The sequence below is a fragment of the Agelaius phoeniceus genome, chromosome 2, assembly GCF_051311805.1.
Source record: "Agelaius phoeniceus isolate bAgePho1 chromosome 2, bAgePho1.hap1, whole genome shotgun sequence".
NCBI classification, from domain to species: domain Eukaryota; kingdom Metazoa; phylum Chordata; class Aves; order Passeriformes; family Icteridae; genus Agelaius; species Agelaius phoeniceus.
Genome location: NC_135266.1, coordinates 74,595,023 through 74,621,919, shown reverse-complemented (window position 1 = coordinate 74,621,919; position 26,897 = coordinate 74,595,023). Strand labels below are relative to the sequence as shown.

Sequence of the window (26,897 nt, the reverse complement as noted above, 5' to 3'; positions counted from 1 at the left end):
GCTCTGGGACACAGTCCCTTGCCTGATTATATAGAATGAGGGAGGCTGCAGCCTCTGCATCTGCACTCTGTTTACACCTTGTGACCACCTCTTTTGCTTTGGTACATATGCCTTTTCCCTGTGTTCAAAATTTTTTCTTCAGGTTTCCACCTTAGGAAAAAAATTGGTTCAAAACAGCAGCCCAAATACTTAGGAATTAATCTAATCAACACCAGGACCCCAGTGCTGCACAGAGCCAAGCTGTCTCCTTATTAGTCTCCTGGTGTTTACAGTTTGATTTGACCTATGCAATAAATCCTAAGTGGCCTGTGGGCTGCCTACCAGCAGTGCCTCTTCCCATGTGTTGCCTCTAGCAGAAATGCTGCCCACAAGGTCCTGATACTATTAATCTCTCCCCAAGAGAAATTAAAAAGTCCCAAAACATTTCCTTAACTCTAATCCTTTTGTTGTTTTTCTGTCATTCAGTTCACCTTCTGTGTGATTTTCAAGCTAAAGCTGACCAGAGTTGAAAGTAGTTTATAATGAAAACATGCTCCAGTGCTTTATTTAATGGCATTAGGTTACATCGACCATAGAGCACACGTCGTATTTTCACTGATGATCAGACTACAAAACCAAATTTAAAAAAAAAAAAAAATCTACCTGAAGCAATCATAACATTTTTTTCCCCTTGTGCTGCAGCTAGGCTATTAACAACCTAGAAATCTGCCCTGCCCTGTATCTCAATTGATTTGAAATATGGTGGAAAACAAGCTTCCAGTATTACTAATTGTGCATAGCATTTTAACAGCTGCTGTGTTTCATCATAAATCTGTTTATTTGGGAGAAGAAGCTAAGGGTTGGTGTGTGCAGTGAAATCGCAAAAGCTCTGGGTTTTAAAAATATTAAAGGTTACAGGGGTGAAATGTGCCAAGAACTTAAAAAAAAAAAGAAAGAAAGGAAGAAAAAAAGTCATTGTGTGTAATTTGCAAAGCAGTTTTTCTGCTTGCTTTTTCTCTTTTGCAAACTCTTAAGTTTTGCTTAAGGTCTGCTTCTGCCAGACCTGCTCATCAAAAGCAAGCAGCCATCAATCTGTCAGAGCCAAGGTGGAAATGGGCAACTCCCACAGCAGTGGCCAGGTAAGGGAAAGGGCTGGGGACAGCCTGGCTGGAGTGGGAGGGAACATCTGTCCCCAGCACCAGGCAGCAGTGCCCAGCTTGGCCTGGCTCGAGAGGGTTTCTGCTTTCCTTCTCCAGCCTTGCTGACTACAGTGACTATGCCAGCCTTCATATTGCACATCTGCTGCACATGGACAGTGATATTTACTTGCCATGGATATTTTATGGAGACAAAACACTGATTCCTGAGTCAGTCAGCAGACCTTCCACTATGAGTCCTGAGCAGCCAGTGTGTGTGGTGCATGCTAAAAAGGAAAAGCAGAATTCTTCAAGTTTATTTGCTCTGTTGCATTACCCCAAGGCCGTACAGCAGAGAATCAGACCCTTTCCAAGCCATGCTGGAGGTAGGAATGTAATTATCATTGCCTTCAGTGCTGAAAAACTTCTAAAAGCTCTTCCATTTCTGGGAACAATGGTCTGTGAATCTCTCTGGACTGAAGATTAATGCACCTCTTTCTGCATCCCTGTCACTTGATTCAGTCATCTCCCTCTCCTGGAATGTGTGTGTTTGCCACTGTAAGCACACCAGAACTCCAAGAGCAGGCAGCCCTTGCACAGACCTGGCTCAGGCTGCAGAGGCACCTCCAATGTGTGTAAACCCCTGGAGAGGTCTTGCTCTAAACTGCTCACTTTGGGGATAAAACTAAGATTTTTTTTTCTTAGAAATTTGACTGAGTGACATATATTATCCTCATCTGAAGAAATCTCAGAGTTAAGTGGGGTTTGATCTTGCTGGTGGCTGCAAAATACAGGTTTTAATGCATAAGAAAACTGATTTTCTTGCTGACTGATTTTCTCAGAAAAATTCAAGGCAAAATCCATACAATCTTCAGTATTTTGTGCATCTGATCACATTATCACACTGCTTATCTGCAAATCGCATTTTGATAGGCTTATATTGTCTTTTTCAGTATCTTGCTGATGACATTTGCTTCACATGGATTTGTTTGATGGCTAGTAGCCCTCTTGTGCTGCCCTTCAGAGTTTTTATTTAATAGACTTATAGCATAGCTTGCACTGGAAGGGACCTTAAAGATCACCTTGTTCCAGCCCTGCTGCCATGGACAGCAACACCTTCCACTAGCTGACATTGCTCAGAGCTCCATCCGGCTTGGCCTTGAACACTTCCAGGGATGGGGCATCCACAGCTTCTCTGGACAACCTGTTCCAGTGCCCCACCACCCTCACCCTCACAGTAAAGAATTTCTTCCTAATATCTAATCTAAACCTAGCCTCCTTGTCCTGGCACTACGTGCCCTTGGAAATAGTCTCTGTCCATCTTTCTTCTCTTCAGGCACTGAAGAGCCTCTTCAGCCTCTCTTCAGGCACTGGAAGGGCAAATCAAGCTACCCCAAAGCCTTCTCTTCTCCAGGCTGAACAATCCCAATTCTCTCACCTTTCCCCAAGAAGAGGTGCCAAAATGTTTATTGACATAATCTCCTTCTGTCTGAGCAGTTATGCTTTATGAAGAGAGAATGAAATTAATAATTTTTTAATTGAAACATTATAAATTACACCTTAATGAAGGCTGTGACCATGTGGGAGGTGTGTTATTCCTGAACAAAATGGCTGCACCTCTGTGCTTGGGTCAAAAAGCTTGGGAACAGACAGGCATTGAAAGCCTCACAGCATTCCTGGGCACCCCACAGGTGTCTGACATGTAAATGACAGTATAATTCTGTCCATGAGAGACAGAGGAAATTATTCTATTGCTAATTTTCTCTACATGAAGCCAGGTAATTGACTGGATTAAAAAAGAAGTTGTGCACAATATAGTAAAGGCAATTTGCTGTGTAACTGATATTTATTTTACAGGACACCTCATACCTACAAGAGAAACTAGAAGAATTTGTGTTCTGTTATATGTATAAAATTATCCTTAGGAAGAAGCTCACAAGGTGAAATCTATCTCAGAATTATATGAAATATCTCACATGGAAAACCTGACCCTCTCACATAGTGTTTTTTTCTGCCCATCACACTCTGTGATCTGCAGTGTCTTCTCTCAGGCATTGCTCCCAGGGATGGAAACCTGCACAGCAGAGTGGTAAATAAGTGAGTTTTTGAATTTTCAAACATGACAACCTACTTTCAGCTGCTTGACCTAGCACAGAGAAAGGAAAATGCAGAGAGCAAAATTCAGCACCCCATAACTGCTTCTTACCTACATTTTCACACTCTTCCTCTGTGTGCAAGTAAAACACAGTAGTCCTGCAACCAGCAGAAGCCTGCAGGTACCAGCTGGAGTGTTCCTGCTCAGGGCAGTGGACCTTAATCATGAGCTGCAAGTTCATTAGGTGGAATTCCCTCTCTCAGCTGAATTAAGCATTGCACATAAGCACGGGAACAGTACAGCATTATCACCTAACACTTGTGCTGGTGTGGGTGGTGTCCTGCCAGTTCTGATGGCCCCTGGGAGCAAAGTGATTGCTTTGCAGGCTGTTCTAGCACCCCAAACAGCTCCTAAACCCATGTGGCTCCCAGACTCCTAAATAGCACCTAAACTAATTTTCTCCAGCTTTTTTCCTTTTACTTTGCTCACAGTCAACTGCTTTTCCAAGCAAGGTGGAAAAGCTGTTGGGTTTGTGCAGGGTGCCTTGATCTGAACATTTCTCTTAGAAATGTCACTCTGTTGTCACTCTCATAATTTCTGCGGGTTTTTTCTTTTGGCAGACATTAGCAATTGTTTTGTCTCATGCTCCTGTTCCTCCATGTCTTCCTCCAGAAAGGATCTGTTACAGGAATTTTCTCACCCAAAGAATTGTACCCTTGTAAGAGCAAGCAGTGAAGTTTTCATGGTGCAGAATTTTGCCTAGGATATTCCCAGGAGATTTGAAGCCTGCTTTGCTTATTACCATGAGATTGCATACACGCTGATTAGACTCATCTTTTTCATTTTCCAAAGGAAAATATTTCATTTTTACTCTGAGCATGATTTTCCACTGTATTGGTTTATTCCACAGCAGATGTGCTTCTTACATCAAGTTTGCTCTAAATGCAGTGGAAGAAGCTTGTGGAAGCATCTTTAGCTCTACTATTTCTCTGATTTCAGTGTAACCTTTTACTCCCCTTTTGTGAGTCCTAGTGTCCTTCACATTTTCAAAGAACTGACTAAGATCAAAACATTAGAATTATCCATAATGCTTTTGCTCAGTCCTTGGAGACATTCTGTGACCTTTCTTTTGGTAATATGAACATCTTAACAGGTAGGTCACCAAAAAATTTTTCAGAGGTTTATACTTCTATTTTATTAAATACACTTACAATGACAGTTTGGTCTTACATTTTTTTTTTTCTGAGATGGAATTACACCCAGTTGGTTTTGCATCTGAATTTTGCATTTTATGTTTGCTTGCATTTTATGTTGCTCAGTTGTACCTTTTACTCCTGTCTCTTCTGAGAACTGACCTGACTTAAAAATAGCTTATGGATGGTCATAAATTGCAATTCTTAGCAAATTTGCTATTTGACACAAAACTGCCGCCTCACTCTTCTGAAAATCACTTTGCCTCAGGTCTTGTAAACGACCAACTCTATTAATTCCTTGCACTTGCCTGTGCCTCTGCCTGCCTCTCGTTCCAAGACACTGTATATCACTTACTCCAAAACTCAGTGTGTTTACAGTGCCCACGGGAATGAAAAAGCAGAAGACCTCGTAAACTAAATAGTTTCCTAATTAACACATTTAATCTAAAACACCCCAGCAACTTAGCTTGAGGGGGAGAAAGAAGGAGGAGAAATGTGCTATCCTTGAGAACACTCTTCCTCTGCTTATCTTGAAGGCACAGCTATACACCTCTGGAAGGTTGCCCTAACCTACACCTCTAGCCCTCTGCAGCAGTGGGAAGAGTGTCTTACTGTACTTATATCTATTTCAGCCACAGGTTCTTCCTTTTACACTGTGCTTTGTTGCTTTCTTTTCAGCCATTTAAGATCAAGTGCTATTGTCCTCTGCTGCTGCTGCTGCTGCTGCTGGAGCACGGCAAGACTTTGAAACAGTCTCCATGACAATCAGAGAGATGCAGTCTGGATCCTAATGGGGGTGATGCATGGCTGTGATTGTATCCTGCAGAGCAAGGTACGTGGATGCAGCTGCTGGAAGATGTGGGTTAAGAGCTGCTGGTTCCTCCCTCCTTTTAGGACCATGCATGGTGCTCCGGGGAAACCTCTTTGCTCTGTGCTGACACAGCATCTCCTTTTCTGGAGATGTTCCCCAGGGGCTGATTCTATCTGGTGTGAGGTTTAGAAAGGGATGAGAAATATTAATGGCTGAATGATTATAATGCCTTAGAAAATGGAGCTGAAAGTGCAGTGTATAGAGATCAAAATGAAACACAGTATCTGGCTGTGAGATTTTGAATTATATCAAAAGGGAATTTATTCCTGCTTTTTAACTTCTTGTTACCTGCAGAGCTGAATTCTTAAAACATCAGTTCCTGCCTATTATGGCAGTATGCTGTGTTCTGTCCAGTGTCTTCATGCAAAATGAAGTTATAAAATACAAAAAGATGTGCTAGTTTTAGGTACATCAGCCATTCATATAGAACAAAATATTCAAATGCTGTGATTTATAAAGTACTGGTTGGCACTAGACTGGTTTTTTCCTCGGCCTTATGATGTAAAAATGAGGACAAATGCTGTGGAATGAAAATGAACATGAATGCTCTTTGATGAACAGCATGTAAGCTGTTTTCTGATTGTCTATGCTGATGTCTTTGCCCATTGTTTAAATGTGATAAAAGCTTTATGCTGATGCTGCTTTAGTTATCATAAAATTCCCTCTTCCGGGCAAATGTCAGTCACATTAGTCTTATATTCTTTTATTACCAGGTTCTTTGTATCACATTTGAGCCAAGAAACTTATGAGCCACAAGGTATCCTGAATACTGAAATACTAGATATTTGTATGTGTTTTTAATGGACCATGTGCAAACAGCCACACAAAGTTAGTGAAGGTGAGAACTGCATAGCATGACATATGGTGAATAAAATTGATAATATTGGAACAGTAATGAGAGCTATGTAATGCTTATGTATCTATTAATATCTGTATCCACATACACCCCCATGTCTTCTAAATATATGTACAGTAGCTCTAACTTTCAGCAAGTAAAATGAGAATTCATAATGCAGTAGAAGGGAAAGAGCATGAAAATGAAAACAGAGGCAAAGCCACAATAAAACTGAAGCAGTCAGGAGGAACAAAAGAAAAAAGATACCTATTAAAATTCATTCTATAAAAGGAGGATTGTGGATGCAGGGAGCTATTTCCAGTGAAAAAATGTTTAAGAGAAGCTTCTTATGGTTTTGCAGCAGAAATCTTTGACCTTTCATGTGTACTGTGACCATAAAGGCTGTGTCTTGAGACAGAGGGAGTAAGATAAGACAATGTTTAGGTGTTTTAGGATGAACAAAAAGCATTTTCTTCCTCTTTCTTTTCATGACCTACCAGTGATAGACCTAACCCTTTGGAAAATTCTCAAAGTCTTCTTTAACCTTGGCTCCATCTAGATGCTTTGGTCATCTTCTCTAGTGTGTCAGCCTTTATGTTTAGTGACTTGTGCCAAACACTCCATAGGTGGTCTCCTTATGGACAATTTCTCTTTTACTCCAGCATATTCTCTGAGAGATTTTAATATAATTTTGCTTTTTCACCCTTTTCCTTTCATTCCAAACTCTCATTCCTTATTTCATTAGGAACACAATTTTACCTGCAAATTCTGCATCTTCTTTCGTGCCGGGAATAGTCTTGGAGAGAATCTCAGGACTACATGAGAAATATCCAGATAAATCTCTTGAGATCTCGAAATAATACCAATGCAGAAACCATTCTATGTCGGTAGGAAGGAACCAGGTCCTGTGGAAATATGTTCTGTCCTGATGGGAGTGAGGTCTGACCTCCATGTTATAGGATAGTATCTCAAACAAAGGATATGCACATCTGGCTCAATGCCAAGAGAGACCTGATTGGGAACAAGGCCAGGGCAATCAGAGCAAGAGGCTCTCAGGACACTGAGAACTGAGCCCAAGGTACAAGCAAAAGAGTGAGGGAAATAAGAAGACTCAGCACATTGAGTCTGGCACGGATCTCTAGCCAAGCCCAGGCTGTGTAGCTGTTAAGTCAGTTATACCTATCGTAAAATCAGTAAAGAGAGAAAAGTCCTCTGGGTCTCTCTTGCAAACCTGCTCTTTCTGACTTTTTGTTCATATTGCTGCCTCTATTTCTATTATTTTCTTGCTTGCTAATTGCACCTTTTCAGTGTTAATGTCACATGCTTGGTCACTGCTCAATCTATGCATTTCTAATTTAATCACTCCTCAGGCACCAGCTCCTCTCAATGCTCTTATTTGTGCTGTGGTTCTTTAAACAGCCCTGTAGTCTGTGCAAATCTCCCTAGAAATGAAGCAATATTCCCCACACATTTCACCTCAGTCTTGCAGAGAATGACTCTTGCTTCTCTCAGCTGCTGCATCTTTGCATACACACTCAAAGCTACACTGACCTTTCCTACCACTGCATTTCTCTGACACTTGAAAGTAACTTGCTGAGTTTTATCCTCTTAGCCCTTATGACGTTTCTTTCATCAAAGAACCTGCCTCTAATAGAAATCATCTTCCAAGCTAATTTTCCATTCTCTAGTGCCTGTCCTTTATGGTATTTTTCCAAGGTGATTCTTGTTCTGTTAATTTTGGCCTGTGTTACAAATTAATCCCTCTGCCCCATGTTGTTGGCCTCTCTGGTTTTCTTGTCTTTTCTCAATTTAGCATAACACCTATGAATATTATTAATATGTTGTTTATGCCTCTTTTAGCTCATTCCAACTCAGATTGTTCTGTAATTCTGTGATTACTGGAAGTATTACATCAGGCAAAACCAAACACTGATCCTTAAATATTTACCTGTCCTCCCTATAAACTGGTGTTATTTTCTTTGTCTGTTAGCCTTGTTTTGGTCCTTCATTCCAGACTTCGGACCAAATGAGATTTTTTTTCACAAGCAAATTCAGTCAAGCTTTTTAAGAATGATTTTGGGAAGCATTGGAGGCAATCTTCCATTCTCATGCTCTCCAGTTTTATGTCAGTGTAGCTACCTAGCTTTGAGGCAGAGGATGATCAGACCAATTGTTTAAAAAATGGCTTAAATCCAGGAGTATTACATTTATTGTCTTCCACTCATCCGTTGATTTGGTAATTCCTTAAAAATGGATTGTCTTTGTCAGGCAAGATCTATTCTTTATAAATCCTGCCTCTTATTGCTCATCATTGCATTATTCTCTGCAAATGAAGTGACTATTTCTTAAGAAGACCTTTTCTATTGTTTTTTTGTCTTTTTCCAGTGCTAGAAGCTAAATGTAGATCACTGTAATTAGTAAGAATTTCTTCATTCTTTTATGAATGCTGAGACAGTGCCACATTTGCTTTTCTGTTTAGCATTGGCAGAGGGAGGATAGATAAAGGCATAGCTGTCTCCTTCTCCTCTTAGCACCTCCACACACCTGTGGTGTGTGATTCTAACCACTTGATGGTGCAGGAGATGTGGTGGAATGTGGCCATCACTGCTGCTTCTAAATCTCAAGATTTTGCAAGATAATTTGTCAGGAATGTTATAGTAGCTTTAAGAGAACCCAGGAAGAATGAGTTGTATCATATGTTTGTTTTCTTAGGTTTTTTTGTTTGTTTTTTTCAGTTTCTCATGGCCAATAGATTTTTGTCAGGAAGTATTAAAGGTCCCCAAAGGATGTGCTACCAGAGTGTGACTGTTTTATGCCTATGTGCCTGTATCAGAAGATGATCAGGGTATACATGGTTTAAACACTGCTAGATCTGCCCCATAATTTCTTCCTGAGTAATTCTACAGCTATGTCTAAGTCTGAAAGGTACATTTTGTTTCTGAAAGTACTTTGTGTTTTATTTCCACAAGAGCAATACTCACATCTCATTCCGTTCCTTTGCTTTCCTGTGCATTTGGCCACTACCAAACATCAGCAAACACAATCTCATTTCTGGTGTAAGATATTAGCCAGACATTTAAGAAAGTAAAGTTAGGTTGCCTTGAGGTAGGGAGTTGAATTATCTGAGGTAGGGTAGTGAGTTATCTAAGGGGCACAGTTGACTCCCTCGACTGGTTTGAACTTTAGTGCATGACGAAGTACACCTTTTTCTCTCCTAGGAGAAATAAATATTAGAAATTGCCTGGAGAGCAAGTTCATCCAGAGCTACATGTCCTAGAATCCTAGTGTGAGGTGTTATGGACTCATCTATGCATTCACCTGAAAAATCAAGGTTTACTTTTAAAAACTAGGTTTTTATCTAATTCACTGACCTGCAGCATAAGTAACTTAGACATCTATTATGTTGCTGCTCTTGCTCCACAGTGCTGAGCAGAGCTTTGCACTGGTGTCCACAGCTGTGCAAGCTGCAGCTGGGAAAGGACAAGGGCTTTGCTGAGATTCTGTGCCTGTGAATATGTTGTGTTTTTGTTTGGGTTCTAGACATGGCAGACGTTCTCTGAAGCATGGCTTCTCATTTACCTCAGCATCCAATCAGGAAGACACTGTTGTATTCCTAAATTATTTTTTCTTTCTAGTGCTCCATAAAATAAGAACTATAACTGCAAAAAATTCAGTTGGCCACTACTGAGCTCACTGACAACTTCAGGCTGAGAAGCCACATTTAACAGTGGCTTCATCTAGGATGGAGAAGGGGATGGCTTTACTTCACATTATAATGTTTGATCATCCACAAGTGAATTTACATGTTGCTCAGTTGTACCCTCATGTGGGAAAGATGAGGTATACAACTAAGGAAAGAAACCACTGTGTTGCAGTGTGATGTATTACCTTTTCTCAGTATCCCGGTTCTTTACCCAGGTGTACCAATAACCCCTCTCTTCCCCTCCCTTTGCCCCTGCTAAGTGCTGTCTGTCAATCTTAACATTCCAGCAAGGGCATGGTCTGATTGGCAGAGTTCAAAAGATGCCTCTCAGCCCTGGGGACATTGGGCTATCCAGGTGTCATTTGTCCCCTGAGACTTCCCCTCCCTTACCTGGTTGGTGGCACCCCTACCCCTTCCCTTCCCCTCTCCCCGGGGTTAAAAGACACAGCAACCACGCGGTTTTTTGTTCTGTTGGAGCTGTTGCTGCGTTCAGAGGCCTGTGTGCCAGGAATAAAGCTCTGGACCGAAACCCTCCAGCAGGACCCGTCTCCTTTTTCCTTCACTTCGCCTAAAGCCTTTCCACCGAGGTAAACCCGAGTTCCTGCTTGCCTGGACTTGTCCCAAGCGCCAGCTGCAACATCCAGCCAGCCAAAGGTGTCTCTGAGGTGAGACCACCACAGCTGCTGCCCTTGGTCAAGCAGCAAGGGTCAGATGAGCCCAGGCATGTCCCATCTGGCAATATTGGGATCTAACTCCAATACCACTGCAACAATGTTCTCTAAATATACCACTGACTGTAAACCAAAGCACAGTAGAACACTGGATTTCAAAAATATTAGAAAATATCCCTTTTTTGTGTCCATGGTCTTTCAAATATGTTATTTCCACTTATATGTATGTGTATATGTATACACATGTATATATACACACATTTATAAATACATATTTATATTTATCTGAACTGAACTACTTACTAATTGGAATCAATACAATGTGTTGTCTGCCTCCTGTTCATTGTGTCTGCTTCCTTGTTCTGCAGTCAAACCCTAAATGCAAGCAAGTTCCCTTTTCCTGGGAAGTGTATGATCAAAGGAAGATCAAAGCAGAATCTGAGCTCAGGGTGTGTAATTTTTGGCTGATCAAACACAGATATGTTCCCCTGCCTTGAAATGAAGGTTGGAGGAAGTTAACTAACTGGCTATAACATTTTCTTTGCATTATCAATTGGCAGTTCTAAGGGCTCCTTCCAAATCAGAAATAAACTCTCTTTGCTACCGTAGTGCATATTAACCACAAACACCCTTGCAAAATAATCTTACAGGTGAAATACAGAGTCATACCCAGATCCTGCCTCAGTCTGAAAGTTTGCTGGGGAGTTTTTTCTGGCTCCTATTTGTCCACTTGCAGCTAAGTGGATTGTGCTGCAGAGTAGAGGGCCAAATGCAACCAGAGCAGAAGTGCTCACCCTGCTTCTGTGTTTTTGCATGTATTATTTTCTCCAGAGAAAAAACTAGATGGATCCTCACAAAAGCTAGGAAGATGTGATTCAGACATCAGTGCTATCAGTGGGCAGATTATATGTCCCACACTTTTGATATCATTCTAATCTCGGAAAGCTAGATCGTTTTAAGATATGACATTTAAGATACTGCTAATGTTGTTAGCATTAACTGCTACAGCCCTGGCTGTACTTGTTGTGCAAATAAGAATCTGATTCTTCCTTTGATCTTGCTAAGTTGCTTAGAGCCCAACAGATGTCAGTAATCCTAGCATCATAAAACAATATGTATTTTACCATCAGAAAGAAATACATACAGCAAATATATTGAAGTTTCAGCTTCCAAAGAGGTTATAAACAAGAATGCATAAAACAGGATATGTTTTAAGATGAGGGTATAAGAACAGCTTATAAAAGAAACATTTGGAAATAACTTCCAAATTATATTCAGAAGTGAAAACAAAAGTGGTAAAAATATTTCAGGCTCCACAAATATGGACACTGATTCAGACAATTAAGAAAACAGCTAGAGGACTGTGAGTTAATACAGAGCCTCCAGAAGTTGATTTAAATGTGGATAAGTGAGATCACATGTGTACATGTGTAGGGGAAGATCCCAAAATTCTTTAGGGAAAAAAAGGTAGCGTGGTCTCCTGACATGATTGTATTTCCTAATAAATCCCATCAAACCTCGGAATCTAATAGAGATTTTTTTCCTAGCTGATGACTAGAACAAGGACGAAAGGTTTCTGGTAAAATTACTATCAGAATATCGACAAGAGTTAACCAGGTGAGTTAACATTACTAGCAGAACAAGGAAGGTGAAAATCCTGTAACAGGGTGTACAGGAAGTGCTCCACAGCTTAAGCTTGCTGGAAATGCAGATCTGAGCAGAGCTGGTGCTTGTTCAACCATTTGTCCCTCTGCTCTGTCTGGAGGTGGTGCTCAGGCTCTGCTCTGAGTGGACAGGTCTCACACTGAGAGGCATCAAACTAAGTTTGTCTCCAGCAAGGTCAGACTTTGAATGGCCAAAAAAAAGTTTCCCCCTGCCTCACTCTGCCGTGGGGTATGGTCTGATTTGCCTCTCCATCATGGAGAGGATCCTGTTTCCAGTACATTCTCTGGGCATCCAAAATGAGTTCACTCAAAATGTTTCCCAAGCAGTTTCCTCCAGACTTGCTGGGGGAGCAGGTGCAGAGAAAGAGGGCTCCTGTGCTGTCCTGTTCTCTCTTACTGGGACAAAGTACTCACCTACAATAAGCAAAACCACATAATCTAAGTAGATGTGTTTATGGACACACAGTGGGTGTGTTCTGCAGTTCCACTATAGACAATTGCCTGTGGAATCTCTGACAGAAAAGGAAACAAACCTGTCCTGTTCCTGTCATCTTGGCAACACAGTAAAGCATAGACATTGACACTTCAGAGAGAGGTGTTCATTTGTATCTTCCAGTACCCAAAAGTAGAAAGTTTTACTGAGAAAGCACTATGAGAGCAGCATATTTAAAACAAAGCAGAACAGAAGATTTATGCTGTCTGCTATGTGTGCTTCAAGAAGCCTGGGGTAGTAAAAGTCTGAAGGATTAGAAACACAGCCAGAGTCAAAGAAACCTCCAAGAGGGCACTTTGGTACATACCTTAAACTTCCCAATGGAAATAGAAGAGACAGAATAGTTGTTTCTAAATTATAAGCACTAAGTGAAAGTGATTGGGTCCTGCCACTTAATAAATAACCATTCATATGCTGAGGCTTTCTATGTGTGTGGGTGCATGCTCTTAGCCCTTCCTGGCTGTAAGAGAAAAATGTGTTAACTTAAACCACCTTCACAGAACTGAAGCTGGTGCCTGTTGGATTTCAGCTCAGCCGTGAGCATGTGTGTGCTCAGTAACAAGTGGTACCTGTTAAAGTGACATGAACTGCTCACAGATCTCAGATTATGCAGTGATAGGTGTACTAGAAGCTGAAGACACAGAGAACTCCTGCTGGGCTAAAAACTGTGTAGCTCTATTGATCTGATGCCAGCTGAAGATTGAGCCTATTGCACTTAGAGAACAGATGTCTACTTTGGCCTCTAAAATTAAAAAAAAAAAAAAAATCAAAAGAAATGGTAACTACACAACCTTTTTCTGGCTTTTGTTCTAAGACTCAGCAAAGCTGGTGAGGGCAAATATTGAACACTTGGACAGGCATAGTTTAGTTAGAGACTTTCAGCACAGGCAGAAAAAAAGAAGTTCAAACTTGGCCATGTTGGCTCATCTTACCCAAGTGAAGAAAATGGGAATGAAACAGGGTGAATGTGTGGGCATCCTTCACAAGGACTTCTGGATAGCTTTCAGTGCCCACTGAGAGAGTAATCTGTAAGGTTAACGAAGGAACACTGGTGGTGATGAAATGCTCAGTTGGTTTGCTAACAGAAACCAGAGATGGCAAATGGGACAGAGGGGTAAAGAGAGACAGTGGGATAAGAGTGACGAGTGGCAATATGTTGAGCTGTTCTGTTTCTGCTATATATAGGAGGTAGCGGTTATCCTACAGAAGGAAATGTAGAACAAGATGTGCAGATTTGGAGACGATGTGGAACTGACAACCTGAGAAATGCCATCCATAAAGGAAGTAAGTTGAAGATGCTGAGAAATCTGCCTTATGTGTAGGATATGAGAGATGAACAGGCAGTGCAAACCAAAGATGGAGAAACCAGAATATGGTGGTGAGAACTGTGCTCATTTGCTCATTTGAAATCTTGATATTGTTGCAGGGCAATGACTCAGAAGCCAGAGAGGGTCACTGAGGGAAGAAAGCCCAGGCCAGAATAGATCCCCAGGACACATTTGCAAAGAGCTAAAAAGAGGAGAAATGCTTTAGTTTTCACACAATAAAGAAAGTTGCTAAATTTGAAGAATAAATGTGTGAACACTCTTGGAGTCCTTAGTCACTTATGCAGTAGTATGCCAAACAGTTTTTCCATGGTGGCAATGGTAATTAAAAGTGCAAGAGCAGCACTGGAGGCTCAGCAGCCCCCCAAGCAGCTGGCATTGATACCCGACAAGAAGCCAAGAATGTATTTCAGCCAGCCACCATGGGAATCTGAAATTGTGTAGTTAATGCTTTCAGTGCTTCTTCTTGAACTTTAGGACATTTTTCACCTACACCAAACCATATATAAAATACCATATATGCATTGTTCAGCTGTAGAAATTCTCTTGAGTGCATATATGCCACTTACATGAATCGTGTTCCCCACCTCCTGACTCCACTGTCTTGAAACCACAGATCTTATTCCTCTATAAATCTGGAGAAGTGTGTCCTAGGCTTCAGATACAAAGTTTCCAGAATGGAGAGATTACCACTGAAGTGTGTGTGAGATCCAGTGATGGACACATGACACATCCAGCCTACAAAGCTCGCCCATCCACATTACAGGGACTTGGGATCACAGAGGGCATGGAAACTCCTGGGGATACTGACACTGAAAAAGAGGATGGAACCAGGCCAGCTGCCTGCTGAGGATGCTAGGAAGAATGTGAATGAATCTTGAAGAAAACAAATATAGAGAAAGTGAATGAAGCTTAAAGCAAGACAGGTATTAATGACTGAGCTGTGGTAAGGCAAAGGAGAGCCCTGGTCTGGATAGAAAGAAGAGGCAGTGAATCTTCTGTAAGGCTTTTAAAAATAAAATATTGACTTTTTAATTAAAATGTTATAAATATTTAAAGTAAAATATATAAAATATCATAAAATATTGCTCATTTGTATGCTGCCCAGCCACCCTCACAAATGAACACTCTCCATTGACACACACTTCTGTGCCTCCTACTAAGGCTTTCCTCAGGAGGGTCATGGCAAAATGAGGCTGAAAAATAGGAAATCTACCACTTTCTAAGCTGAGAAGAGCAGTGCCAGGATCAATACAGCATGAAACAAGCATTGGACACAGCCTAACCACAGTCTCTAAAGCCTTCATTGCAGCTCTTCTTTGTGGTTTTGGAACATCTCTGAAAGAAAAGAAACAATTTCCTTCTTATTGCAAGCAATGGCCATCAAAGTTATTTTAATGTAGAGAAACAAAAGTGTTTCAAAAGTGTTCAAAGGGGTTCTGAGGGGCAAATGATGTGAACCCTCATTGTAAATAAAGGAATTGTAGCTCTTATCAATGTGGATTTGAGGTCCTCTCAGTGTTCCATGGGCAAAAATCCTGGCTAACATTGTGTTTAGTACAACAGCACAAATGGCTCTTTTCCATCCACAGAAGTTTTGTGTTTTACATTTCATGTTTTGTGTCAGTTCTGTCTGGGTTTATCCCACTTGCTGTCCTCAGAAATCTCTCCCAAGATCCTGCTCCCCAGTAATGTGACTAACAAATCAGAGATGCACCATACTTTCTGCTCAATTAAGGACAGAAAAACAACCCTCACACAAGCAGTATCTAGGCTATTGCTGAGAATGGTGCTGAGCGTTTCAGATAGATGTTCAGAAAAGACTAAAAGGCAGCTACAGAAGAGAATCTTCATGAATTTCATCCCAATCTTTCATACTCAGTAACACATGATCATTTATTCAATCTTTTTTTAGAGGAAAACTGCAGCATTCTATGTTTTTCTGCTTCCACAGAAATGTGAGCATTTTTTGGACTTTTTGTCACAAAATGAACTCTTTCAGCAGTAAGAAATCTTGAAACACTAAGTGACATGCTTTGTGCCCATCCTGTTCTTTCTTCCCCATAAGTTTTCTTGGGTTTTCCCTGTGGTTATTCCTGCCACTAGCTAACTGTTCTTCAACTCCAAAATGGTAAATAACAAAATGGAGATATAAAATAAGGAGGATGCAGCTCCAGAGACCCGGCCAAACAGAGATAAGTGGGGCAATGAAAGCTAACATGGCAGGGCAGCTAGATTGGATGAAAGATATTTACAGCTTTTTAAGTTCTTCAGGTTTGCAGTGGCCTACCAATTTATGCTGGAAGCATTGTCTTTATGCTCCATATGTACATTGCAAATGTTGCAGTCCAGGGGCTGCTTTTCTTCTGCCACTGACTCTTTCTGTGGCCTCAGCTAAATTACTTTACCTTGTTGTTACCTTTAATCAAATTGTGGTCTTGTAAAGTATGATCCCTCTTTAATGCCTCAGTATCAGGACATTGACTCGATGGGGACTTCTAACATTGCAACCTAATTATTGATAATAAAACATTACTAGCTGAGAAGAATCAAACCATTTTCTTATAGCCTTTACTTAGAAGATTTTTAATTTCATGAAGGTCTGAGAGATTTTCATTTTTTGGGGTGAAATAGAAATGGATTGGTAATGTTATGGAATATCTTTCAGAAAAATGTCTACCTACAATACTCCTTTATTATCTCTTCATGTTCCTGCAGTCTGCCAGTCTTACACAAATCTAGTCCTGTACAATTTTTTTCCTACAAAACAAGCTATTAAAAGACGTTTTTGCTGCTCCTCTGCACTAAAAATTTTTTTGCACACAAAGATTACTTACAGACTGTTCTTTTTCTTAGCTGATTTAGTTTGTTAAAAACATCTAATTGATTATATAAGAAAAAGAGGCCAATGTACCTTTGCAGATGCCTTTGACTTTTTTACAGAGTGATACTGTGCTGTGCTCTACAAAGTTCTATAATCTATACATCTGCTTCTCATTATTATTATAACTTTTGTTGAGTATATTATCCTTCCAAAGCTACTGTTTGATTTGCCTTTCAGCAAGGGAGACTTCACCTTTCCAAAGTTTCTTTTTCATATTTTTACTAGGTTTCTGTTCTAATGCAACCCATTATTTTCAAAGGCTTTCAACAACAGAAGAATATCATTGTGCTCAGAGCAGATGTCTGAACTGATCAGGAAAATGATTGTTGGGGTTGTGTTTGACCATTTTCAGAGACTTTGGTGGCATGGATTTATAGTATAAGAAAATCTCCAAGCTCACCTATGCCTCAGGTGCTCAGCATTCACTAAGGCACTGAACCTCTTCTCCAGGTTCATGTGCTCATGTTCTCCTGTCTTTCATACAAATGCATTGTAACACATCTCTGCTAAGAAGAGAATACAATAAGACAAGCTGGAGCCAGTAGTCACAGTGATGAGATTATTTTGAACTGCCTTTAAAGTTTCTTGTGTTAATGACTGGCAAATAGTTAGGACCTCTTAAAAGCTTGGCTCCAGTACAGTGTAATGGCAGCTGTGAAACATAATTTCCCAAATAAGCTCTTACAATAGTGGACTGAGATATACAGAGTTCACCTATCTTTGCTTCTGAAAGCCCAAAGAACGTACCAATTGTGCAAGCTTGCAGTCCCTTGTTAATTATAATCTCTGTTTATATAGCAGCCCTATCTCAAAACTCTTTTGAAGCATTAAGACTCCTAGCACTTCTTTTATGTAGGCATTATTATCCCTGTCATTATCATCATCTCATCTTCCATTTTATAGGTGGTAAATGAGCAAAATCACACTGTGAGTCAGTAGCTGAATTGGGAATAGAATATTGTAGTCCTGACTTTGTCCCTTGCTTTAATTACTCACTAACATGATTGTTATTTGTGGGTTGAAGTGATTTTGTTCAGTGTAAGGTCTCAGCAAAGATTTTTGTTTGTATGGCTTTCATGCTGATATTTTTCAGCTGTTGGTCTCGGTTTAAGTAGCTAAGAAGAGATGCTGTCATCTTCCAATTAAATACCTATCAATATGTTTTAATATTATACAATTTGAATAATAGACTGGAACAGCTCAAATGAAGCTTAGTCTATTGAGCAATGAAGTATTTAGGTATTGATGTTGTGTCCTAATCTAGTCATAGTAAAAACCATGATGGAAATCTATGGAGAAATGTACTTTTGTAAAGTAGCTGTGTTTTAAACGACAGTTGTTATTAATTAGTCTTTTCTTTTAATGTGAAAATACCATATGCAATTACTAAATTAAGTTAAAGCCACTTGTCTATTTTTTTTTTAGTCAGAACATTTTAGTTGGTATAAAATACACAAATGTGTTCAGTTGAAACTAGACAGTTAACCTTATTTTCTCATTTTCCAGGACTGTTTTAATCTGGAAAGGCAATCTAATCATTGCATTGGCTCAAACAATAGCCTAGCTTCAAAACATCCCACTGACAGCACCCCACTCCTTTGTTTCTCTGTCATCAAATGTCATAAGAAAGAGAATAAAAAAATAAATATTTTCATGAGTGGTTACTCAGAAGACCACAAGGTGCAGTCCTGTGAGAAACTGAAGATGCCCCGAGAAGTGAAAGCATGGTCCTCCCATAAGAGAAGTGTAAGACGCTCAATATTACAACATGATTGTTTAGAAATAGTGGATTGCCTTTTTTCTTCCTTGTTCATTATTCTTCTCCTTTTCATCCACCTTCTTCTTTTAAATAACGGGATATCTTTGTCATTCCTTTAACTACACTGTAAAAGTCTTGTCCTCTATCAGTGGTCTGCTTGCCTACAGGTGCAAAACTTGGTTTTGGTGAATTATCATAGAAATACATACTGCCTTAAAGGGAATAGATCCCTCAAATAAAAGTAGAAAGCCCTCTTTGCTCCCTTCTACTTGCCCCAATTATAGAACAAAAAGTGCTTCTTGGTTTCAACAAATAGGATCTCATTCAAGGTGATTTGAATGCTGTATTTTGTGGATGCAGCAGTCATGTACACAGTCTTTATATACCTGACAACTATGGAGAAGAGAAACTAGTTGTGCAATTTGTTTCATAGTTTTCTGTAGTAACAAGGTTACAATTCCCTGCATTTGTTCTGCACCATGCCGGCACTTTACGCTCTGATCTTTAATTCATTCTTCTTTAATGACCTATTCATTTGCTCATAAACCAGATCTCCATGTCTCCCAATCACTTTATTAGACAAGTTAAAGCCTATCCCTTCCCTTCCCTTCCCGAACCTTCCCTTCTTTTCCCCTCATGTCCTTCTCTTCCTCAAACTTGTGGCATAAAAATGACAGACATAGGATTGAAAGTGGCAGATGATACCTGCCTACCTGAGAAGTACTCTAACATTTCTCTGTTTTTTCATGCTATCACAGTTTATGGAATTTTTAAATGTGTATTCTTATAAGAATTATTACATATTTCTCTAACTAGAGCAGCTGAAACCACATATAGCACTATGTCTGCATAGGCCTGTGACTGAAATGACAAATGATATTTTTATGTTGTACCATTTTCAGTTATGCAATTTCAGTTTCTTGAAATCTCTCTTCAAACTGTTATATGTTGCTCCTCAAATAATAGATATTTATGATTGTCACTTCTATGCTGTACCTCCTATGTTCCACCTGCACTTCTCAGTTCTACAAAATGCATTCTACTATAAAAAGGTTAATTTTTGCCAGATTTCCCCCAGCCTGTAAATTCAGCCTTCCCTGATCTGTCAACTCAGTTTTCCCTTTGCTTTCCAAGCTTTTCCTTTTTACACTGATGTTTCTCCAGCGTGACCCACAAAGGTGGTGAGAAGTAGATTAGCTAGGCTGTGGTCCTGGGCTCCTCAAGGCAAGGAAAAATATTTGTATCATAGCAATTATTTAGAGACCTAATTTTAACTGCTGAAGTGTGAAGGCCAGAAGAAGTAGGAAACAGGATTCCTTGGCGTAGTCTTACCTAAGCACACAAAGAAAAGTTATGGTATCAATACTTTCTTGGAGTACAAAACAGCTAATCAGCCTCCTGCTATCATGCAAGGACATTACTACATCCAAACATGTTCCTGTAGAGCTTTAAAAAAACTGGCCAACTTTGTTGAGTGTTTATTGCATTGATATTTTCTCCTTATTTCCAGATGCTCCAGTTGGTTTTATTTTATTTTGGAGAGAGTTTTATGTTCTCTCAGAGCACCTCTTGATTAAAATCAGTTGCTTTCCCAATGTGTTTTCAGTCTAATTTCAGACTTGACATGGCAAAGAGTATAATAAAACTTAGCAGAAAGATACAGAGAGAAAACCGAAGAGCCCAGTAATAAAAGATTACATGGTTCTCCAGCAGAGTCTAATAAACACAGTGGTGAAGGAAGCAAGTTTAAAATGAAATCTCAGTAAACAACTGCTTTCTTGCTGATTACCACTGGTAAAATAAGCACTTCTGAAACAATGCTATTTTTGTACAAAAGGATTATTCACAAGCACATTGTCCATGATAGCAGCTAAATGCTAGGAACAATGGAGGGAAAACCTTGAGCTCATCACTGTGTCAGAGCCTTTTCTGTTTCACAAGGTGATCATGCAGCTCAGAGGATGGAGGGCTCTTGCAATAGGAGAGGCATTTGCATCTTGGGCAGCTCTGTTTGCCACATGAGTTTTTGGGAAGGAGGGAAAGAAGCACCTGTGAGGGGCTGCTGCTGCAAGGTGCTCCATCCAATCCAACAGGCAGTTAATAACGATGTACTTAATTTTACCCTTCCCATTAGCAGGTGCTTGTATCCTGGGCTGGATTTGACTACAGGGCACAGCACCTCATAGAATAGGACCTTCACATTTCTGGTCCTGGTTTAGAAGGTATGGGCATGAAGAAATTTTGTGCTTATGAAGTTTTGGGATGATACTCTAATTAAAAACTCTAATTAAAAAATTAATATTCTCACTCCCCATCTCAAACTACAGCCTCAGAAAAAAAAAGCTGAAGTGCTACAAAGCTAGTAAAAATTAATTTTATTTTTAAATAAAATTTCTAAACTTAATTCAAAATTCTGTTAGAGAAGTGGTTAAAATCCTGGCTACAAGCAAGGTGACAGAAAAATTGAAAGAACAAGGCTATCCAAAGACTTTCAGCTGTGCAACAATGCAAGAAAAATGCATTCCAGCAGCTGGTATCAAGATTTCTTTTACTGTTGCAATAGTGGAAAAGTGGGGATAAAACCAAGATCCCTTGGATGTTCAGGGTCCAGGAGATGATAACAGCAGAGCAGAATAATAATGAGTGCTGCTAACTTCCTTCATCACACAGTAGTTGACAAAAAAAAAAATTTTACATATAAATATAAATATAAATATAAATATAAATATAAATATAAATATAAATATAAATATAAATATAAATATAAATATAAATAATATATATAAAAAAGGCCCTGGGCAAAATTTGAACTATGTGTGTTGCTGATGAACAGCACAGTGTGCTGGAGTTGACTGAGCATGGATTTTTTTTTCTAGTAGAGCTAGAGGTAAATGGCTTTGTCATCCATTACACTTTCCCAGCTTTCTTAGATTTCCTCCCTGGAACAAAGCCAGGATATTATGGGGAGAGGGAGGGTTGTTATGTGCATGGAATGAACAAGAAAAATCTCCTGTCTCAGGCTGAGACGTGCTGCCTGGAGCTGAAAGTCCCAAATTCAAGTCCCTTCACTCCCAGCCTTCTGGCTGCAGACAGCAGCTGCCAGGCTGTAACCCTCAGTGTCCCTTTCATAGAGTTGCTGTTCTACACTCTGTACACTTACAGATGGATCACATGAACATTTGTGAGGGCTGTCCTGCCTTTAGCCCATGGGATGACCTGCTACAGTTAGTTGATGTTTCACCAACCACTAGCCATGTTCTCTATTTAAAAATAAAGTCTGCTCCTCCAAATTCCCTGAAAACTCTGTAAACTATTAAGAAAAGCAAAAATATTAAATGTGGAAGGTCATTACTCTGACCCTGCTGTTCTAAAATGTATTGGCTAATGAATAAAGTAAATTTTAGTGAATTTTTAGTGCATAGTTACAGTTAAAATATTGTCCTTCTTTCCTCCCTTTGCAATAAATTTACTCAGATCCACTTTGCATTAGTAGATGTATGCATGTGCAGTTTTAGAATTCTGATGTTATAATTAGATCTGCGTATTTGGTCAGGCAAGCTCAAGGTTGTCTACTTATTTCTTCATAGTCTGGATCTATGTTCTACTCCTAGAACCATTTAACACCCTATTGAATTCTGCAAAAGCCTAGTAACCTTCCTTAGTCGGCATCACATGCATCCTTTTTTTTTCTTTTTTTAAATTCTCACCATCACATGTGGGAGGTTTCTTTACCAGAACAAGAAAAGAATATTTTTCAAAAGTAAGAATAGAAAATGAATATGTAAAATTGTCCTTAAGCTTCATAAAGAATCAACTCCTGAAACTGAAAAAATTCTGAGTCCATATCACCCAGACTACCTTCTTCTAAAAGGTGTGGGAGAAAGAAAGAAAAAGAATATCTGCTTCTGAGCTGGGTAGCCTGGGAAGCAGAACTGTCAGCCATAGTAAAGCTATTCCAGCTCAGAATCTCTGAAGGACACCTCTAGTATCTTTGCAGGATCTTAACTGACCTCCAGTGCATATAAAACAAAAAATTATTTTATTTTGGTGGTAAAATCCATTCTATCTACAGTCCTAGGTTTTCAAACCATGTTTAAATCACTGGGTTTCACCTATTGTAGTGGGACTATGTAAAGTCCTGGAAGACTTCCACACAGATGGCCTTAATCCCATGGGGAGATAGCAGATTATTGCCAGGGTTATTGGCATTCATGCAGTGCTTGGTCTGGCAGGCAAATGATGACATCAATCTTGGTGAAAAAGGGATCATGCATTATTCTACATGCAATCAAGTGCTAAATTTAAACACTGGTGGGACAATAAATTTTTTTGCAAGAAGGGTCATTAATAGGCAAGGGCCTGAACCATCAAACCTTTACTTACATGAACAGCCTCTGCTCACAGAGGTTATCTTATTAGGCAACTGCCTTACTGAAAAAAGGGCCTTGTACTACAGGGATTGAGGAATTAGTACCTGCAAGAACAACTCTTCTAATTATAGACTAAAAAAATTCATGTATGAAAGTCCATTTGTGGGATTTAGAAGTATGTATGCTGTCTGCTTCTTAACAATGGGAATCAAGAGAAAATTGGGAGCTATCAAGGTTCTAATGAGTACAAACCTTGTTGTAAAATTCAAAATCTATCCCTTTAATATAATGTCCTCTATCACACAGTGGCCAATCGTGTTTGAGCCAGAAACCTAATCCCCATAACTGTCATACTGTTTATATGGTATGCTTGAATTCACTATAACTAATGACCAATTTATTCTTGAAAGAGGGCATTCTTGAAGATATCGTGTCCTTTATTTTCATGCCAGACAAAGTAAGGGTTTTTCATGACCACATCATCTATATTTTTTATTTATATATTCAAATATAATTATAATAGTTAATCAGAGCAAAGGACTAATGCACAATAACAACACAGATTTTTTTTCCCCCTGATTTCTGAAACTTTCTGTATTCTGCTCATGGGTATTCCATTTGGTTGGCTCACAGCCAATGTGAACCAGAATACCAAGGTATGTGTTATTTCCCTTTTAGTTTACAATGTTTCTCTTCTGACTCTCTTGTTAAACATTGTAAAGTTACTTGCTAGAAAGAGCAAGAACAGTCTCTGCTTTTCATTCATTTCAGCTAAAGCAGAAATATTGCAAGATTGTACATGAACACACAGAGAAGGGGCTGGGACAGTAGGGAAGGAGTTAAACATTTGCTGAGGTCTATACTACTGTCCCCTCCCTGAATCCCTTTTTTACTCTCTACAGTTTAGGAAAAACCTTGGAATAATTATGATACTAATACACAGGACATATTTTCACTATTTTCTAATCCTAAAAGCAAGGTAAAATGTCAATAATTGAAGGCAATGGACAACAGGTAAAATTAATACACAAAAGATTTTTAATTTGTTTAAGGTAATTTAACTTGCAGTAGCTTTGTGTTGCCTCCCCCAACACGTAAAACCTGAAGACAGTTATATATTCTAGTGCAATAAATAAGTAGTCCTAGCTATTCGCTTTTGCAATAAACACATCTCAAGTTAGTAAATTCTTGGTTTTGAACTTTATCCAATCCCCAATTTGATTATTTCTGCCATAAACAGGGCTAACATTCTAAGGTATCCTCATACCTTTATTATATCTCCTAATACTGTTTTCTGTGCAAAAGGCCATTCTTATGGTGTTGTTTAGGTTTTTAAAATGAATTATTTCTAGTCATCTAGCAACTTCTAATCAGCAGTCTGCACCTTCACAAAGTCGCACATGCTTCTGGGATTAAATGCTATCCTTTTCCCACTTTCAGTTTAGGCCAGAGGATTCAGTGGAGCCTGGTCAGGGAGCACAGCACTACTGCTCTATACCTTGGTTGTTTCTGTGTGGGATCAGAAGCGTTCTCCAGTGGCACAGGCCATGATGAGTGGTCCCCATGCCCCTCACCCTGTTTTGCAGCCCCCCCATTCAGCTGCAGCTTTGCAAAGAATAGTGGGAAGAAAGAGGGAATAGCCTGAGGATTGATGTGCTGTTTCAGCATGTGGTGGTTGTTTTCTCCTCTAAGGCAGCGAGTACAGAGCACTGGTTAATGCAGACCTCAGATACACATGTTGGAGGAAGGCAAGGAAGAAGAAAAAATGTGCAGGCAGAAAGCCAGTGAGGTTATGGACGTGTGTGTGTGAGAGGGGTTGGACACGAATGCAAGGAATGCTGGGCTGAGAATCAGAGAATCATATAATAATTTGGGTTGGAATGGACTTTAACACTCACTGAGTCCAACCCCACTGCATGAGGAGGGGTGTTTTAGCAATAGCACCAGCTATGCACCCCTCTGAGGGAGCTGAGTGAGAGGAGCAGTGGGCAAGGGCTTGTCTCTCAGCACTGGACTGAACGTCTTTCCTCTCTGTGCAGCACCCCTCCAGCATCAAGCTGTACTATTCTGGGGAGGAGAAGGAGTAATGGAAACTCCTATTCCTCTGGTTTTAGAGGAAGTGATAGTGGAGCCCTGGAAAATGTTAAAGATAGACTTTGAAAATGTTAGGCTTTGTGTTTTCTCAGATCACTGCATCTGCGTAAGCAGTATGATAAATGATATAATTGTTAGATGTGATGATTGTTTAGTAATTAAATATAATTATTATATAATCATAAGAAGAGTCATGAGAAACTATGTTGGAAATTTAAGGGGGGCTATGCTTAGCTGAAATCTATGTATACAATAGAACAATATAATTTTAATAATTAACATGAAAGTTATATAACGATAGAATATAAAAACACGATCATCTCGAATGTATGGTCAGAGTCAGATTTGGGTGGAAAACACCCCTGACACCCAGAGCTCTTAATAAAAGCACCTGCATATAATTGCTTATGTGATTATGTGTTTCTGAATGCTAACAGAAGCATTAAGTTGGAAGTGTTTGGGATAATCCCAATGTAGTTCTTCTGTGTATGTCTTCAATGTAGTTCATTCTGTGTGGTGTAAATCTTTCTCCAGAACAATCACAGAGTTAACAGTGCCTGGCCAAATTTCACAAGCTGGTGGTGCATTCACTTATCAGAGACAAAAGACAGTACAAAAGAAATCTGCCTTGAAGCAGCAAAGTGCTTAAATGCTCAGCTAGCCAGCTTCTGTCCACCCCTGTGAAAGGTTCTTGGCTATCAGGGTCAGCAGATCTAACGTATCTTTGTTCTTGACTGAAAATTTTTCCAACTCATGTCACAGCTTACCCTGTACAGATTTTCCTCCAGGCTTTTTAGCCACTAGAAAGGATGGATATCTTCTGTTTCTCCTTATAGTCCTGTAACTTACACCAGAGCTTTATAGCAGCTCTCCTTCCAGCATATGGGGTTAGTCTAGAGCACACAACATGAAACCAATGGCCCTTGTTGTCCTATGCTTCCAGACACTACCACATCAGTTTGTTCCTTTTGGAAATGTGAAGAGCTCCATCCTAATGGTAATTATTTTTTCTGCCCTGTTAGTACTTCTGAAAGAACTTCTCAAATAATAGATTTTCTTGTGTTTACAAATCATCCCATTTTTGGTTTAAGTGCATTAATGGACAGCTCATATCTGTTTGTTCTTGACTAAAGCGCCTGCGATGCACTTAGCCTTCGTAAGGCAAGTTTTCACACACATTCCCACCAGGAATCCCTGGCACTGCTTCGCTCCCACCGATTGACACCAGCCTGCCCGAGCAAGGACTGGTGCGGAGGGACGGGGTGTTGGTACGGGCGGGGGCTCGGCACCGGGTGCGGTGCGGTGCGAGCGCGGCTGGCGGGCGGGCACACGGCAGCCGCGGGGTGAAGGCTCCGGGGTGCCTCGGTGCGGGCGCTCTGGCCGCGGCGCCTCTGCGTGGCTGGGGCCGGGACGGCGGGGCTGGCTGCAGTCGGTGCCTCTGGCACCGGTACGTCCGGCTGGTGTGGGGACGGGGCTGCGGGCCGCGCTCAGCGTGGCGGCGGAGCTGAGCAGCGAGGGCGGGGGTTGCGCAGCCCCGGGCGCTGCGGGCGGTAAGGGGCGCGGGGTGCGGCAGCGGCGGCGGGCCGGGGGCGCGGGGTGCGGCGGGCCGGGGGCGCGGGCGGTGCCGCCGCCGTGAGGGGCCGTGCGGGGCGGCGGCCGGCGGGCCGGGCCCTGACGTCAGCGGCCGGGGCGGCTGCGGCTGCGGGCGGCGCTCCCCGAAGCGGCGGTGCCTCCGCTCCTGCGCTCACTCCGCGCTGCCGCAGCCCCCAGCGCCCGCGGCTCCCTCGCCGCGCAGGTAAGGGGGGCTCCGGGGCGGGCGGCGGCT

At 40.6% G+C, this 26,897-nt stretch overlaps 1 protein-coding gene across 4 annotated transcripts in view; it reads left to right on the top strand.

Moving 5' to 3' along the window:
* Window positions 1-5,080: 5,080 nt before the first annotated feature.
* C2H11orf87 (chromosome 2 C11orf87 homolog) overlaps window positions 5,081-26,897 on the top strand; it is a 28,004-nt gene continuing 6,187 nt past the window's right edge. The window contains exon 1 of one of the 4 annotated variants that reach the window (XM_054627920.2): window positions 5,081-5,235. The gene's annotated coding sequence lies outside the window, so the exon portion shown is untranslated. Of the gene's footprint in view, window positions 5,236-26,390; window positions 26,520-26,604; window positions 26,623-26,710; window positions 26,868-26,897 lie in introns of those variants that run through there. The other 3 variants (XM_077173921.1, XM_077173922.1, XM_077173920.1) reach the window with 3 other exon arrangements.